This window comes from Hyla sarda, chromosome 4 (genome assembly GCF_029499605.1).
Source record: "Hyla sarda isolate aHylSar1 chromosome 4, aHylSar1.hap1, whole genome shotgun sequence".
Classification (NCBI taxonomy): Eukaryota; Metazoa; Chordata; class Amphibia; order Anura; family Hylidae; genus Hyla; species Hyla sarda.
This window is the reverse complement of record NC_079192.1, coordinates 385,687,351-385,702,891: the sequence shown is the minus strand read 5'-3', so window position 1 is coordinate 385,702,891 and position 15,541 is coordinate 385,687,351. Positions and strand designations below refer to the sequence as shown.

Below are 15,541 nucleotides of genomic sequence, written 5' to 3'. Positions count from 1 at the left end.
CCGACAAAGGCAGCTCCATAGTTGTAATGGACATAGCACAATACAAAGCTGAAGTTATGCGCCAGTTAGCAGACACTGACACCTACCACGCATTCAGACATGCATTGAGAGGCTAGTGAGGACATATAGAGAACAGGCAGTAATGGATGAGAAATTAGCTAACTTTCTATATCACAAATGTCCCGTCACCCCTGTTTTCTATATGTTGCCTAAAATCCACAAGGGCTGGACAAACCCTCTGGGACGACCCATAGTGGCATCAGTAGACTCGGTTTTATGCCCCCTCTCTATAGTGTAAGAAAAAACACTCACACCACTCATGAAAATTATACCTGCATTCTTAGTGGACACAACTGATTTTTTATGGACATTGGAGACAGTGACACATGTGACTGGGGATGGCTAGTCACAATAGACGTAGTGAGTCTGTATACTTCGATTGAGCATGTAAAAGGTATGGAGGCCACAAAATGGTTATTGGACAATAGTGATTACAGTGACTCTCGAAATAAATTTTTCTTGGGAATGCTGTCCATTGTTTTGCATGAGAATTATTTTATTTTTGAGGATACTTTTTCTTTACAGAAGAGGGGCTCTGCGAGGGGGGTGAACTTGGCCTCCCCATATGCTTAGCATACATGGCATACTTTGAGGACACATATGTCTATTCACATGAGTTATATATTAAGCATGCCAAATTATGGCGGTGTTTTATAGATTAAATTGTGTGCATAAGGGAGGAATTACGTTCCTTTGGCCCAGACTGAGGTCCAGAGAACTCTAGAACATGGTTTTCATGTATAACCCTGACCAGTTCCACTCACTGAAAAACACCCCCATAGCATGATGCTGCCACCACCATGCTTCACTGTAGGGATGGGGTTGGGCAAGTGATGACCAGTGCCTGTTTCCTTTCAAATGCGATGAAAGGATCTTTTTTCACATTTCTTTAGGTGCTTTTTTTTTTTTTAAAATAAAATTCAGCTTTCATGTGTCTCTTACTGAGAAGCTAAAACTATAAAAAGAGAGCAAGTAGGCCCATACCAATTGGTTCATTTGATGTGCAAGCACAAGTACAAAATTTTTCAAGAAATTGAAGTATTTTTCACAGAAAAGGATTGCAGTAACTCATGTTTTGCTATACACATGTTTATTCCCTTTGTGTGAATTGGAACTAAACCGAAAAAAGGAGGAAAAAAAGCTAATTGGACATTATGTCACAACAAACTCCAAAAATGGGCTGGGCAAAATTATTAGCACCCTTTCAAAATTGTGGATAAATAAGATTGTTTCAAGCATGTGATGCTCCTTTTAACTCACCTGGGGCAAGTAAAAGGTGTGGGCAATATAAAAATCACATCTGAAAGCAGATAAAAAGGAGAGAAGTTCACTTTGTCCTTGCATTGTGTGTCTGTGTGTGCCACACTAAGCATGGACAACAGAAAGAGGAGAAGAGAATTGTCTGAGGACTTGAGAACCAAAATTGTGGAAACATATTAAGAATCTCAAGGTTACAAGTCCATCTCCAGAGATCTAGATTTGCCTTTGTCCACAGTGTGCAACATTATCAAGAAGTTTGCAACCCATGGCACTGTAGCTAATCTCCCTTGACATGGCCGGAAGAGAAAATTGATGAAAGGTGTCAATGCAGGATAGTCCGGATGGTGGATAAGCAGCCCCAAACAAGTTCCAAAGATATTCAAGCTGTCCTGCAGGCTCAGGGAGCATCAGTGTCAGTGCAAACTATCCGTCAACATTTAAATGAAATGAAATGCTATGGTAGGAGACCCAGGAGGACCCCACTGCTAACACACAGACATAAAAAAGCAAGACTGAATTTTGCCAAAATGAACTTTAGTAAGCCAAAATCCTTCTTGGAAAACGCCTTGTGGACAGATGAGACCAAGATAGAGCTTTTTGGTAAAGCACATCATTCTACTCTTTACTGAAAACGGAATGAGGCCTACAAAGACACAAATACAGTGGAGATTCAATGATGTTTTGGGGTTGTTTTGCTGCCTCTGGCACTGGGTGCCTTGAATGTGTGCAAGGCATCATGAAATCTGAGGATTACCAACCGATTTTGGGTTGCACTGTACTGCCCAGTGTTAGAAAGCTGGGTTTGTGTTCGAGATCTTGGGTCCTCCAGCAGGACCCCAAACATATGTCAAAAAGCACCCAGAAATGGATGGAAACAAAGTGCTGGAGAGTTCTGAAGCGGCCAGCAATGAGTCCAGATCTAAATCCCATTGAACACCTGTGGAGAGATCTTAACCCCTTAAGGACCCGGGCTTTTTCCATTTTTTCATTTTCAATTTTTCCTCCTTAACTTTAAAAAATCATAACTCTTAAAAAATTTCACCTAAAATTCTATATGATGGCTTATTTTTTGCATCACTAATTCTACTTTATAATGACATTAGTAATTTTACCCAAAAATCTACGGTGAAACGGGAAAAAAATCAATGTGCGATAAAATTGATGCAAAAACACTATTTTGTAAGTTTTGGGGGCTTCCGTTTTTAGGCAATACATTTTTCGGCAAAACTGATACCTTATCTTTATTCTGTAGGTCCATGCGGTTAAAATGATACCCTACTTATAGGTTTGATTTTGTATCACTTCAGAAAAAAATCATGAATACATGCAGGAAAATTTATATGTTTAAAATGGTCATTTTCTGACCACCTATAACGTTTTTATTTTTCCATGTTCAGGGCGCTATGAGGGCTCATTTTTTGCGCCGTGATCTGAAGTTTTTAGCGGTACCATTTTTGTTCTGATCAAACTTTTTGATCACTTTTTATTCACTTTTTTGTGGTGTGAAAAGTGATCAAAAATGCGCTATTTTGGACTTTGGAATTTTTTTGCGCGTACGCCATTGAATGTGCGGTTTAAAAAGTAGTATATTTTTATAAATCGGACATTTCCGCACGCGGCGATACCACATATGTTTATTTTTATTTACACAGTTTTTTTTTTTTATTCTTGGAAATGCCGGGTGATTCAAACTTTTATTAGGGGAAGGGATAATTGAAAGGGTTTTCAGGGTTAATAGCGCGCGGCACCGCGATCAGTGGCGCGCGCTATTAGAGGCGGGTCCCGGCTTCACTATGACGCTGGGCCCGCCCTGATATGATGCGGGGTCACCGTGTGACCCCCCATTATATCGCAGGACCGGGACCCAGGACGTACTCATACGTTCTGGGTTCTTAAGAGGTTAAAATTGCTGTTAGGAAAAGGCGCCTTCTAATAAGAGAGACCTGGAGCAGTTTGCAAAGGAAGAATAGTCCAATAATCCGGCTAAGAGTTTTAAGAAGCTTATTGACGGTTATGGAAAGCAACTGATTTCTGTTATTTATTTCCGAAAGATGTGCAACCAAAGGGTGCCAATAATTTTGTCCAGCCCATTTTTGGAGTTTGGTGACATTATGTCCAATTTGCTTTTTTTACTCCCTTTTTTTGGTTTAGTTCCAATACACAGAAAGGGAATAAACATGTGTATAGCAAAACGTGTTACTGCAATCCTTTTCTGTGAGAAATACCAATTTCCTTGAAAAATTTCAGGGGTGCCAACATTTACAGCCATGACTGTATATACAAAGGTGGCGGAGTCTACTGCAGCCCTTTCCAGACTGATGGGAAATAGCTCACCAAGACTTTTCTTCCAAACAGTGGCAGGATAAAATCAGGCGCTGCATGACTACCAAGGTAGTGGACAAAACATTTATTTCCCACAATGCAATGCAAAGAATGTATGGCACTTTTTAGGGCTACAGAACTGGGCAGCCCAATGTAAGCTGGTAAACTATGCCAGCGCATGTGTCTCCCCATGTGGCTTTTGTGGTGTTTATTAGGCTAAGGGCTAGTTTTCTTAAATTGCAGCATGTTGAAAACTTCATATGGGAGAACAGATTTACCCCCCCCCCCTTCATATGGGAGTACAGAATTACCCCCCCCCCCCCCCCAAAAAAAAAAAGTCTTAGTTTACACTGTCTAAGAATTGGACAGTTTTAGTAAATCTGGGCCACCCTACTGTTTGAGCTGAGCCTACAGTATATACACTTAGGTAAGCAAACATAGCCATTAGAGATGAGCAAACTTACAGTAAATTTGATTCGTCACGAACTTCTCAGCTCGGCAGTTGATGCCTTTTCCTGCATAAATTAGTTCAGCTTTCAGGTGCTCCGATGGGCTGAAAAAGGTGGATACAGTCCTAGGAGACTCTTTCCTAGGACTGTATCCACCTTTTCCAGCCCACCGGAGCACCTGAAGGTTGAACTAATTTACGCAGGATAAATCATCAACTGCCGAGCCGAGAAGTTCGTGACGAATCAAATTTACTGTAAGTTCGCTCATCTCTAATAGCCATGCATTTAGGCCAGTGTTTCCCAACCAGGGTGTCACAGCTGTTGCCAAACCACAACTCCCACCATGCCTGGACATTTTTAATTTTAATTTAGTTTTAATTACCAAAACCCACTGTATCCTAAAATCCGTTCCCCCTCTTCCCCGGTTGAAAGGTTATATTTTAAACACTGTGTATGAAAAACTACAACTGCAGCATGCCGACATTTTCTCTTTGACTAAGGAAGACGAATACGAGACCCCTGGGAGCTGTCGGGTCAATTCACCATTACCTCTTAGCCTTCATTTCAGTAAAAAAAAGCCGTGAAAATGTGTGAGAACGAAACAGGAGTAACAATAGGAGGGACCAGTAATTGCTGCAATTATTGAAGTTATTACATTTCCACAATGCGTATTAATGCTGCTTACACTGGGAAAAAATGGTGACGATAAATTCTGCCTGTCTTACTCCCAGCATGGAGGAACGTGGCGAAGAGACGGGAAGGAACAAACGAGACTTCTACCATTACTGAGAATGTGGAGGCAACACCTGCTGTAATGCATACGCTCTATTGTGTGACTGCCGCAGACAGATCCCACTTTATTAAATAAGAAACTATACTGAAAGCGAGCAGCAAGAGAGAGAGACTGTCTACAGCTGGGCTTTTCCAAGCTGGCTGCCACAACACAGTAGTCCGTAGGTTTGTTGCAGGACTGTTTCGCAGATGCTGCTGGTCACTGTTCTTAAAGGGGTACTCTATAGGAAAAAAAATAAAATCAACTGGTGTCAGTAAGTTAAACATATTTGTAAATATAATTCTTCCAGTACTTATCAGCTGCTGTATGCTCCAGAGGAAGTTGTGTAGTTCTTTCAAGTCTGACCACAGTGCTCTCTGCGTACACCTCTGTCCGTGTCAAGAACTGTCCAGAGTAGGAGCAAATCCCCCCTGGCAAACCTCTTCTGCTCTAGACAGATCCTAACATGGATAGAGGTGGCAGCAAAGAGCACTGTGGTCAACTGGAAAGAACTACACAACTTCCTGTAGAGTATACAGCAGCTGGTACGTACTGGATGGATTCAATTTTAACAGAAGTCATTTAAAAATCTAATTAACTTTCCGATCCTAAATTACAATTTACAGTAGTACCTACACCTTACTGCACCTGTTATAGGGGAGAAAAGTGTTCCATCACCTGTTACAGGGGAGAAAGGTTTACCTGTACCTGTTATAGGGTAAAAAAATGTACATGTACCTGTTTTAGGGGGAAAACTGTACCTACCCCTGTTATTAGGCTAAAAAGTGTACATGCATCTGTTAAAGGGGCACTATTGTTAAAGGGGTACTCCATCACCTCAGTGTTCGGAACGTTTTGTTCCAAAAGTTGTGTGCAGGTGCCAGGACTTGTGACGTGATGGCCATGCCTCCTCATGACATCACACCACACCGCCTCAATGAAAGTCTGTGGAAGGGGGTGTGACGGCCGTCACGTCACCTCCCCTAGACTTGCATTGAGAGGGCGTGCCATGATAACTTGAGGGGGCATGGCCATCACGTCACGAGTCCCGGCGCCCGCACTCAACATTTAGAATAAAATGTTCCGAACGTTGTGGCAGTGGAGTACCCCTTTAACTCTGTTTACTGCATTGTTGTTTGCACCACAGTCAAGGTAGGAATTGTGGCTGGCACTGTTACAGGGCAGTGTTGCTAGAATTATAGTACATTTAGCTGCAATAGACCTTCGACTTGAAAAATAAAATGTTCTGCAGCAGCTGAGGCATGCATTATACAGGATAATATAGCTCCTACTATAAATTATTTAGTATATCATTATTTACAGAGGAGTTCTGTGACCTTACCAATAGCATGTGGTCCCACAACTTAGTGGTTTCTAATATTGTGAATAATTAGTATTGTAGCATTGTCCTGTAAATATAACAAATGGCGCACTGATGGAGCAGCATTGACCTTAAAGGGGTACTCCACTTAGCGTTAGGAACAAACTATTCCGAATGCTGGAGCCTGCGCCGGGAGCTTGTGATATCATAGCCCCGCCCCCTCATTATGTAACACCCTGCCCCCTAAATGGAGCAGGGCTATGATGTCACAAGCTCCCAGTGCCGGCTCCAGCGTTCGGAAACGTTTGTTCCAAACGCTGAGCAGCAGAGTACCCCTTTAAATTAAACTTTGTATAAAACTCTTTGTATTTTTGGTGGTTTCCGCAGGACTACTTCTTAATACAGAATTCTCAGTCTACAACAGGTAACTGGTAAATTCAGCTCTGCTACATCCCTGAATGATTAACACTTTGTTGTATAGTGCTCTGCACATACAGTAGTTCTAGTACAGCCTGACATTGTTATACAGATGTAGTTGAGCTGAAATTGTCAATATAGTAAAGATGTAGTTGTCATTTGGAGCTACTACACTTCACAGGATCCAGTAGCTCAATATCAGCTATCCACAAGATACTATTATTCACTTTTATGGCCAGTACATTAATTTTATATCCTGAGAAGCATTTATTATACTATGAGGTAAGGCAATATCAATTGGATTGTTTGTGTTCAAGCAAAATGAGTTGTGCCCTTCTGACTTCAATTCTTCAGCTCCCGCCATGATCTTATAATCCGAAAGGGTTACTGCATTGCTACAAAGTGCCCATAATGTTCCTATATATTATCTATATTAAGTATTAATACATCATTCTTTGTTATGGTCTGTCTGCTTCTGGATCTGTCCATCTCTTTCACACTCGCTATCTATCATTTTAAGGATCTCTCTTGTCTGTCTTCCCGTTCTTTCTACCTACAATAACTGAACATTAATCATTCTGCTATATCCGTGTCTTCTGTGCGTCTGCCTCTCTGTCTTTCTATTGATCAACCAGTAGGATCTGCCGATCATTAACCATTAACTTGAGAATCTGACCAATATTTGTATCAATTTGGTGTCTGACTGCATCTGCTTGCTGTCTCGAGTGGTGTTTTCATGAGGGTGTCGATATCAATCCATTTGTGTTGAAGTGTGTCTACTCGCATAGACAACATCTGTATTAGTCATCTCCATATAGGCTGTATATATGGCATGCAAAAACCTCATTAAGCCTCTTAAAGTCTACGTCCATTGCCATAGACAGCTTGTATGCCAAACAGACAGGGCTTCTCGTGTTACAAGTGGGGGTGACCACAACCCATTGCTAGAATGAAAAGGTTAATGTCTCTTCAGCTCATGTTGACTTCACTTCATGAGATGAAGATGAACCCCTAGATTGTGATATATTGTAATAGCCAATCTACCAAGTTTGTAGAAACCTAAATGCCATCCAAAGTTATCAACTTTGCTTAGCAAACATAGCACAAATCATGTTTCTCTTTGGTGAATGACCAGAACCATTGTGCAGTGTAGATGTCTAACTCAATCCACCTCAATTCTTGGAAACTCTTACTTTGGCAACTTCTGTAGTATTTAATTTCTCTTTTATAGGTGACAAAAGACATTTTGCAGAATGGTTTTCCCATTATAAAATCATTAAAGATGTGCAAACCTTTGAAAAATTTGATTCGGACAATTCGCCGAATTATCCGCCAAAAAATGTGTTTTTGGGTCTAATTTATTTGCGGTGAATCTACAGGGTGGGCCATTTATATGGATACACCTTAAAAAAATGGGAATGGTTGGTGATATTAACTTCCTGTTTCAGGCACATTAGTATATGTGAGGGAGGAAACTTTTCAAGATGGGCGGTGACCATGGTGGCCATTTTGAAGTCGGCCATTTTGAATCCAACTTTTGTTTTTTCAATAGGAAGAGGGTCATGTGACATATCAAACTTATTGGGAATTTCACAAGAAAAACAATGATGTGCTTGGTTTTAACGTAACTTTATTCTTTCATGAGTTATTTACAAGTTTCTGACCCCTTATAAAATGTGTTCAATGTGCTGCCCATTGTGTTGGATTGTCAATGCAACCCTCTTCTCCCACTCTTCACACACTGATAGCAACACCGCAGGAGAAATGCTAGCACAGGCTTTCAGTATCCATAATTTCAGGTGCGGCAGAATGGGCAAAACTAAAATTGGAACAGGACAGAAGATTTTGTTCAGTGATGAGGTAAACTTTTATGTGAATGGTGAAGCTAATAAACAAAACCACCGCTGTTGGTCTGACACTAACCCACATAGGATAGATCCCGCCAAGACTCTTCGAACACAAAAATTGATGGTATGGTGTGGCATATGGGGTACAAAGATAGTGGGGCCATTCTTCATCAATGGAAACCTCAAGGCCACTGAATATGCGAAATTGCTACATGATGATGTATTTCCCTCTTTATGCACTGAAGCTGGCACGTTCTCTGAGTTTTTCCAGCAAGATGGTGCACCACCACATTATGGGTGTCAGGTCCGAGCATTCCAAGATTAACAGTTTCCTGGAAAGTGGATTGGTCATTGTGGGCCAGTTTAATGGCCCCCAAGGTCTCCCGATATGACCCCCTTAGACTTTTATCTTTGGGGTTATCTGAAGGCAATTGTCTATGCTGTGAAGATACGAGATGTGCAGCACCTGAAAATACAGATACTGGAAGCCTGTGCTAGCATTTCTCCTGCGGTGTTGCTATCAGTGTGTGAAGAGTGGGAGAAGAGGGTTGCACTGACAATCCAACACAATGGGCAGCACATTGAACACATTTTATAAGTGGTCAGAAACATGTAAATAACTCATGAAAAAATTAAGTTACATTAAAACCAAGCAACCAAAACAACATCATTGTTTTTCTTGTGAAATTCCCAATAAGTTTTATGTACCACATGACCCTCTTCCTATAGAAAAAACTAAAGTTGGATTCAAAATGGCCAACTTTAAAATGGCCACCATGGTCACCTCCCCATCTTGAAAAGTTTCCCCCCTCACATATACTAATGTGCCACAAACAGGAAGTTAATATCACCAACCATTCCCATTTTATTAAGGTGTATCCATATAAATGGCCCACCCTGCATATTAAAAACGGCTATTTCTGGCCTACATAGAGCCTCAATAGGTGTGTAGAACACTTTGTTTTGTTTTAACATGCATATGGAGTGTGCTGGGGTAGTGAAATAATACTTTTATTCAGTATGACATGCAGATTACAGACATCGCTATTAGAATCACTGCCGCAGAGCGGCACAATGACAGAGCCTGGAGGTGTTGGCATCATGAGGAGACCATATAGTGGCTGAATGACACAGCGTGGAGGTGTTGGCAGCATGAGGAGACTATATAGTGGCTGAATGACACAGCCTTGAAGTGTTGACAGCATGAGGAGACAATAGGGCCTCACAATCCCTAAAATTAAAATATTATTTTTTAAATTAAATTGAAGATGTATGGTAGCTAGTGCTACCATAAACCTTTTAAGGTAATGTCCCAGGCTCAGCAGCATCACTAAACCATTAGTTGCTTAATGACACAGCCTGGAGCAGGCGGCAGCATGAGTAGACACTAGGGCTTCAAAATCCCTAAGATTAAAATATGAATTTTGAAATTGAAATTGAGCATTTATGGTAGCTTGTGCTGCCATAAAAAATTTTAGACCCAAGACCAGGTCTAGCAGCATCAGTAAACCATATATTGGCTGAATGACACAGACTAAAAGGTGGTTGAATCATGAGGAGACCCTATAGTGGCTGAATGGCACAGCCTAGAGGTGGCTGAAGCATGAGGAGACTATATAGTGACAGAATGGCACAGCCTGGAGGTGGCTGAATCATGAGGAAACAATATAGTGGCTGAATGACACAGCCTGGACGTGGTTGAAGCATGAGGAGACCATATAGTGTCTGAATGGCAAAGCCTGGAGTTTACAGAACCACAAGGAAATGTGAGATTTTTTTTATTTAAATCGAGGATTTTGAAATTGATATTTTAACTCCTGAGTTTTAGTGTCCCGGGCCCCGGCATGTGGGTACAAAGGACCAAATCAAACAAGGATTCACATGGCAGCACAATGACAGAGCCTTGAGGTGGCATCAGTGTGAGGAGACCATATAGTGGCTGAAGGACTGCCTGGAGTTTGTGGTTTGTGGAGTTTGTGGCAGCCTGGAGGTGGCTGAAACATGTGGATACCATATAGTGGCTGAATGGCACAGCCTGGAGTTGGCTGAAGCATCAGTATACCATATAGTGGCTGAATGGCACAGCCTGGAGTTGGCTGAAGCATGAGGAGACCCTATGGTGGCTGAATGAGGCAGTCTGGAGGTGGCAGGTCTCTGCCACTCCTTTGTGCACATCCTGACAGTACTCTGCCTGACATACTTATTGCGTATATGAGGGGAGTACAATATGCTTCACTACGCTTAAAACAGTATTTGTCGAGAACAGCAGCAGGTGTGTACTATTGGCTGTTCTTTCACAGTATCTAGGCCCTTGACAGATTAACAGGTACAAAAAAGTACACTACTTAGATGTAGGTATGTGGCATGCACTTATGAGGACAGAAAATGCTCGACAGTACGCTTAAAAAGCACTGGGGTAAAACACCAGCAGGTGATTACTTTTGCCTGGACTTTCACAGTATCTAGGCCCTTGACAGATTAACAGGTACAAATTAGTACACTACTTAGATGTACGTATGTGGTATGCACTTATGAGGTCAGAAAAATGCGCTACAGTACACTTAAAAAGTATCTGAGTAAAAGTTCCAGCCTGGAGCAGGCGGCAGCATGAGTAGACACTAGGGCTTCAAAATCCCTAAGATTAAAATATGAATTTTGAAATTGAAATTGAGCATTTATGGTAGCTTGTGCTGCCATAAAAAAATTTAGACCCAAGACCAGGTCTAGCAGCATCAGTAAACCATATATTGGCTGAATGACACAGACTAAAAGGTGGTTGAATCATGAGGAGACCCTATAGTGGCTGAATGGCACAGCCTAGAGGTGGCTGAAGCATGAGGAGACTATATAGTGACAGAATGGCACAGCCTGGAGGTGGCTGAATCATGAGGAAACAATATAGTGGCTGAATGACACAGCCTGGACGTGGTTGAAGCATGAGGAGACCATATAGTGTCTGAATGGCAAAGCCTGGAGTTTACAGAACCACAAGGAAATGTGAGATTTTTTTTATTTAAATCGAGGATTTTGAAATTGATATTTTAACTCCTGAGTTTTAGTGTCCCGGGCCCCGGCATGTGGGTACAAAGGACCAAATCAAACAAGGATTCACATGGCAGCACAATGACAGAGCCTTGAGGTGGCATCAGTGTGAGGAGACCATATAGTGGCTGAAGGACTGCCTGGAGTTTGTGGTTTGTGGAGTTTGTGGCAGCCTGGAGGTGGCTGAAACATGTGGATACCATATAGTGGCTGAATGGCACAGCCTGGAGTTGGCTGAAGCATCAGTATACCATATAGTGGCTGAATGGCACAGCCTGGAGTTGGCTGAAGCATGAGGAGACCCTATGGTGGCTGAATGAGGCAGTCTGGAGGTGGCAGGTCTCTGCCACTCCTTTGTGCACATCCTGACAGTACTCTGCCTGACATACTTATTGCGTATATGAGGGGAGTACAATATGCTTCACTACGCTTAAAACAGTATTTGTCGAGAACAGCAGCAGGTGTGTACTATTGGCTGTTCTTTCACAGTATCTAGGCCCTTGACAGATTAACAGGTACAAAAAAGTACACTACTTAGATGTAGGTATGTGGCATGCACTTATGAGGACAGAAAATGCTCGACAGTACGCTTAAAAAGCACTGGGGTAAAACACCAGCAGGTGATTACTTTTGCCTGGACTTTCACAGTATCTAGGCCCTTGACAGATTAACAGGTACAAATTAGTACACTACTTAGATGTACGTATGTGGTATGCACTTATGAGGGCAGAAAAATGCGCTACAGTACACTTAAAAAGTATCTGAGTAAAAGTTCCAGCCGGTGAGTACTTTTGCCTGGACTTTCACAGTATCTAGGCCCTTGACAGATTAACAGGTACAAAATAGTACACTACTTAGATGTAGGTTTGTGGTATGCACTTATGAGGGCAGAAAAATGCTCTACAGCACGCTTAAAAAAGCACTGAGGTAAAACAACAGCCGGTGATGACTTTTGCCTGGACTTTCACAGTATGTAGGCCCTTGACAGATTAACAGGTACAAAATAGTACACCACTTAGATGCAGGTATGTGGCATACACTCATGAGGGCAGAAAAATGCGCTACTGTACACTTAAAACATTTTTTTAGTAAAACACCAGCCGGTGATTACTTTTGCCTTGATTGTCACAGTATATAGGCCCTTGACAGATTAACAGGTACAAAATTGTACACCAATTAGATGTAGGTATGTGGTATGCACTTATGATGGCAGAAAAATGTGCTACTGTACGCTTAAAAAAGAAAAAAAATGCCCACAACACCAGCATTACACAACAATGCTGAAGAACACAGTGATTGTGTACTAAACCACTAATTGCAAAAAGACTCTCTCTCAAATACTATTAGGAATGGACTGCTGGGTATGGATAATACCGTCCACAGACTATTATAACCAGCAGACCAGTTGTTGTGGAACAAAGACACAGATTTTCCCTAAAAAATTATTTCTCCCTCCTGTGAAAACAAATGTTCTATCTTTTCTAAATCAACTGGTGCCAAAAATTTAAACATATTTGTAATTACTTCTATTAAAAAATCTTAATCCTTCCAGTACTTATTTGCTGCTGAATGCTACAGAGGAAATGCCTTTCTTTTTGGAACACTGATGACATCACAACCACAGCGCTCTCTACTGACATCTCTGTCCATTTTAGCAACCGTGCATAGCAGATGTATGCTAATGGTGGCGGTGTGGTTAGCGCTGCTGCCTTGCAGTGCTGGGGCCTTGGGTTCAAATCCCACTAAGGACAACAATAAATAAAGACTTATTATTATTATAATGTCAACAGAGAGCAGTGTGTTTGTGATGTCATCAGAGAATATTCCAAAAAGAAAAGAATTTCCTCTGTAGTATTCAGCAGCTAATAAATACAGGAAGGATTAAGATTTTTTAATAAAAGTAATTTACAAATATGTTTAACTTTCTGGCACCAGTTGATTTAAAAAAGAAAAAAAAATGTTTTTCCACCGGAGTACCCCTTTAAGCAGCCTTGGAACACAAACCCCACCAGCCTACATACTGTATGAGCCCCCACCCTCCACCCACCAACCTTCCACAGTCGCAACTATTTTTTAACTCATTTTATTGACAACTAATACTATGAAAACAAAAATAAGTGAAACATTTAAGAAGGTTAGTCAGAAATAGAAAAACACAACTAATTTCTTTCAAAAACAGCTCCAAGTCTGTTTCCAGGTTGGGTTTGGTTTTACAACTTGGCTCCATTCACTTCAATGGAACAGAGTTGCAGAACCACACCCAACCTGGAGACAGACAAGGAGCAATTTTTGATCAAAAGTAACTCTGTTTTTCTATTCTTGGATAACCCCTTTAACATGTTTTCTAGGTAGCCCCTTCGTATAAGGTAGTTGGTAGGTAGCACCTACATTAACTACATAGGTAATATGTAGCCCCCTTATTAGCTATGTATATAGTAGATAATCTCCCAAATTACCTAGGTAGGTAGTTCCCATAATAGCTAAGTAGGTAGCCTATATTGACAAGACTCGTAGGTAGTAAATAGATCCCCATAATAGCTTAATGGGTAGCCTCCTATATTAGCTAGGCAGATAGATAGGTAGAAATAGCCGCTTCATATTAACTGGGTAGTAGAAATCTAGAAGGGCAGTGTTTCCAAAGAAGAGGACCATCATACAGATCATAGTAGCACTACAGGCGGAGAGTTAGGCAGCGATGCATACAATTCTGTATTACCCAAGCGCCTTTGTGTCACATTTGCCAGGCCAGCTCTTGGACACAGCCAGGGTAATGGGAGGTGAGTGGTGACGGATACAGTACGGTATGCATCACTGACTAACCGCTTTAGAACTTCACTACTGATCTCAAGAGCCATTGGCCTGAAGGGAAATGAATATAGTCCACTACACCAATAGCTTAGTATTTCACGGAAACAGAATAGTGCCCCACCAATCATATTGGTGACCACTACATCTGTACATAGGATTAATGGGTATTGAAAATTTTACACATAAAGAATCTGGTCTAGACCAGGAATGGTCAGGGCCGGATTAAGAGCATCATGGGCCTGGTGCTGAAGATTTTGATGGGCCTTTTTGAAGAAATATATAAAATGAAAACTCAACATAAAAAAATTTTGTTTAACACAAATAAAGCGCATTCGTCACATGTTTTAAGCACATAAAATTACCAGGATAAATGAGTATATGATACCGTATGGAAACTTTGCATATCTGTATAGAATCTGTTCTTCAGCTATAAAAAATAAAAATCACTTTTATGGGGGCCCATATAAGCAGATATGCCATTCAGGAGCATGAAAAAGCTAGGTGAGAAATTATCACCTAGCTTTTCTGGGCTCCTGAATGGCATATCTGCTTTTCATAGCTCAGCTATTATATACAGATTTGACTAAAAGTTATAGGTAAATCTATTTATAATAGCTGAGCTTTGATAAGCAGATATGCCATTCAGTAGAATGAAATAAGCTAGGTTAGAAATTGTCACCTAGCTTTTCTTGGCTTCTGAATGGTATATAGCTCAGCTACTATAAGCAGACATGCCATTCAGGAACATGGAAAATCTAGGTGAGAAATTGTCACCTAGTTTTTCTGTGTACCTGAATGGCAGGTAAGTTCATACCTGGTGGACTGGTGGTACCTTTGGGGAGACTACAGAGGCAGAGACCGCCGGTGGGACCTCAGGCAAGCAGCAGAAACTGCGGTCTAATACTTCAATCTTAGCTGAACTAAAATGCAGCACATACGCTGCTTTTTCTAGAAATGGGGAGGAGCCTCCTATGCTACACTGATGTCACGTGGGGCACGCGGGTCAATAGGTTAAGCAGCCCGCTGTCCACCTAACCACCCAGGGCCGTAGGTAAGGAAACAGGACTGCCCTGGGACATCACATGGCCGCAGAGGCGGCTCTAGACTTTGTGATGCCTTAGGCGAAATGAGAACATGAGGCCCCACATCATTTTCAGCAGTCCTCCCATGGTGATCCGATCCTGCACTCAGGGAACGGAGCAGGACACCGGAGGCCCCATAGGAGCGCTGGAGGTGAGTACAG

At 41.5% G+C, this 15,541-nt stretch overlaps 1 long non-coding RNA gene across 1 annotated transcript in view; it reads right to left on the bottom strand.

Moving 5' to 3' along the window:
- Positions 1-4,725: 4,725 nt before the first annotated feature.
- Positions 4,726-15,541, bottom strand: part of LOC130267378 (uncharacterized) — a 28,990-nt gene continuing 18,174 nt past the window's right edge. Inside the window, exon 5 of the long non-coding RNA XR_008843167.1 lies at positions 4,726-5,104. This is a non-coding gene — a long non-coding RNA (uncharacterized LOC130267378). The remainder of the gene's footprint in view (positions 5,105-15,541) is intronic.